Below are 3,220 nucleotides of genomic sequence, written 5' to 3'. Positions count from 1 at the left end.
ATATATATGAGGGTAAGGATTTTTTAAAACTGCTCTATGTCCAGTGCCTAGAACAGTGCCTGGCACATGGAAGGCACTCAGTATAATACTTGTTTTATTATGAATGAACCCACAATAAAATGGGAGCAAGGGAGTAGCTCCACTATATAGTTCTAGCTCTATGATCTTGGGTGAGTTACGTAACTGCTCTAAAACTCAGTTTTCTCATCTGTAAAATGATGGTAGATACTCCCTTATAGGGTTATCAATGTTATTAAATAAGTGAATACATATAAAACACTAAACACATAAGAAGAACACAGTAAGTGGTAGTGATTTTTACTGATATGTAGTATTGATAGTGGATATGCAAGTCAGACTTCTAATTGTGCTTATACATATGTCTTATATCTTACCTTTTAGAAGTCCTTTCTCTATTTGTTGTGGTACAATGTAAATAAGAATTAGCATTCTGAAATCTTTTCTTTGTTGTTGATATTTCTTTGTATAGCGCCTTGGAAGTGTGTGGTTTGTGTTACTGCTGACGGCCGAGGGGGAAAAATCTACTTTTTGCTTGGTTTGTGTCAGCATCATTATATACCCTCCTGGTCATCTTCCATGGAAAGAAAAAAGGGCAAATTAGATTCCTTGAGAACGTGAGTTATCCCCTTTTACGATTTTATCGCAGAAATTCTTCTGAAGATATAAAAGGATGGGCTGCCGGGTATGGGGTGGAATGGAGCAAGGGCACTTAACTTAAACCTCAGGGGCTGGAAGTGGTGCTAGAATTGGGCTTTCCCTTCAGCTCTCCAGCCTGTTTCCTTAGGCAGATCTCCCAAGGGAGGGCTCACTGGATGGGGGGTGGGGAATGTCAGGGAGTAGAGAGATCCTGGGGTTTAGTTAGGGAAATTGACCAGTAGGTTAATCCTGCTCTTCCCTCTGGCTGGCTCAGTTTCTCCCATGGCTCCTCCTTCCCCTGCCTTGAGCAACTGTCCACCCTGTTTAGATTGGCAACTGGGCCCCCCTGCCTGTTCTCACTGTGAGACACACTATGTTTGCTGTGTAACTCCCTGACCTCCTACACCCATGTGAGCTCCAACAGGACAGCAATTATTGTCTGTTACATTCCCTGCTTTCTTTCTAGTTCCTAGGACAGGTCAATATATTCTTGTTGATTGAATGAGCTCTCATACTGAGCTTATTTAATTCTGCCAAGCAGCCCCTGACATTAACTCAACAGTCCTCGTGCCAGAACAGTTTAAATGCGTATCTCATACTGTTCTCACAACAGAACTCAGGTTGTTGTTGTTATAATTCCCTTTTACAAATACGGAAAGTGAAGACCAGTGAGGTTAAGTAACTTGCTCAGGGTCACACAGCAGCTGAAAAATGGTGGAACTAAGGACAGAATCCACACAATCTGGGTCCAGGCCTGAGTCCCAACCATCTTTGAGATGAGGGTCAAGAGGGCTGATAGCAGCATCAGTAAGCCTGGACCCTTCAGTAAGCCTGGACCCTGACAGGTCTTAAGGTTAAAAGGTGGCCAGAGGCTGCCGCGAACAAAATGTCCCTTTAAAGCTTCCCCGGCCCCAGGTGGGTCCCGGACTATAGCCCGCCACCCTGGCGCCAGCGCGGGCCTGATACGTGACCATCAGTCCGCCCAGTCTGCCCATCACTCTGCCCAGCAGAGAAGCCTCTTCAAAAATGTCCTCCCTCCAAAGTTCCTGCTGCTGCTCAAATAACTCGAATTTTCCTCGTGGGGATAAGCAGCGGTCAGTGGGACGTGGGTGAGCCACCAAAGGCCCGACAGATCGAGCCCGGAGCGGTCGCGGGTTTCCCCAGCCAGAGGCTCTGCCACCCTCCGATCCCCTTGGAAGGCCCCGAGGGAGAAATCGTGTCGAGAAGGAAACTAGAAACTGGAACTCCCGACTCTGGGAACTGAGAACCCGACTGTGCCGGGCCGGGCGCGCAGTCTGTGCAGGGCAAGGGGGCACGGAGCCCTGGGGGACGCACGCTACCCGCCCGGAGAGGGCGGGGCGCAGGGACCGTGGCGGGCCCCGCATTTAGGGCGCTGGCATCTCATTCCTCGATCTCCTTGTTTCTGTGCTTAAAAAAACCAGGAAACGACTTGGAGGCGGAGAGGTTCACTCTGTGAGCCCGTTTTTCTCAATCCTTGCGGAGATAGAGTGGATGTGGAATCCAGGCTCCCTGCGCTCCGCCCTGCCTCCGGATTCGGTTCTTGCCGCCCGTGCTGCGTGCCTGCGCCGGGAACCCGTCCACCCACCAGGCCTTCGCTGCGCCAGTTTTTAAATGTAGGGAGAAATACAGAGGATACTGAACACAAATTCATTGCGAATGTCACCGAGTTCATTGGAGCTTTTTGGTCATTTTGTGGTTATGTATGTTATTTTTAGTCAAGAGATACTAAAATCATAACCATTCATCCTGAGGGCTTCTGGGAAAATTTGGAGATTAAAATACCTGAAAATTCTGGTAATCCCTGTTCAAGTGAGTCAATTAAAAAGAATTTGTTTACCCACCACCCCCAGGTAGAATCCTAGGAAAGTCAATGAAGAAGTACGCTCAACCTCTATAGTTCTGTTTGGAAACTCAAAACCAACTCCCCACCCCCCCCCGCCCCACCCTCCGCGCCGCTTTTCAGTTGCAAATTAGAAATCATATTAATTGCCCTAAAATGTAGTGATTTGCCTTATGCAGACGTTTGCTTTTGAACCAGTTTTTGCTTCAGTTTTCTTCCATAGACGTTGTTAACTGATATCACGGAACTATTAAAACAAAACAAACAAAAAACCCAGCTGATTTGTGTTTTTTCTTAGTTATTGCATCTTGTACTCTTGGCTGATTTAAAAAAGGGGGGAGGCTTATTTTTAAATGAATTTAGAGTAAGAAGTAATTGAGATGTTTGGCAACCTTATGGTAAAACATAATAATGTGCCCCAGGATAAAGGCTAGAATTTAGTTCTGTTTCTTGCTTCATTACTCACCACTTGATGTGGCTCTGACAAGTCCTTCACTGTCCTGGGCCTCAGGCTCTCTCTCCATCAGTAACAAGGGGAGCATCTTAGACATCTACCTGCCTCCTGGGGGTGTTGTAAGGGTTAATGAGATATGTGGGGAGTGCTTTGATTCTAGGGCAAATGACCTGAACAAATAAAACATGATTACATCTCAGATTCATCTTTGATTCATCTGAATAAATCAACTTTCCTTTATTAACGCT

At 46.4% G+C, this 3,220-nt stretch overlaps 1 long non-coding RNA gene across 1 annotated transcript in view; it reads left to right on the top strand.

The window, feature by feature from the left end:
* The window catches only part of LOC145722856 (uncharacterized), a 4,230-nt gene extending 1,591 nt beyond the window's left edge, over nt 1-2,639 (top strand). Inside the window, exons 2-3 of the long non-coding RNA XR_014147430.1 lie at nt 491-635; nt 2,100-2,639. This is a non-coding gene — a long non-coding RNA (uncharacterized LOC145722856). The remainder of the gene's footprint in view (nt 1-490; nt 636-2,099) is intronic.
* The last annotated feature ends 581 nt before the right edge of the window (nt 2,640-3,220 follow it).

Source organism: Leptonychotes weddellii, chromosome 8, assembly GCF_054177405.1.
Source record: "Leptonychotes weddellii isolate Sample4059 chromosome 8, ASM5417740v2, whole genome shotgun sequence".
NCBI classification, from domain to species: domain Eukaryota; kingdom Metazoa; phylum Chordata; class Mammalia; order Carnivora; family Phocidae; genus Leptonychotes; species Leptonychotes weddellii.
This window is presented reverse-complemented; position numbering and strand designations above follow the sequence as displayed.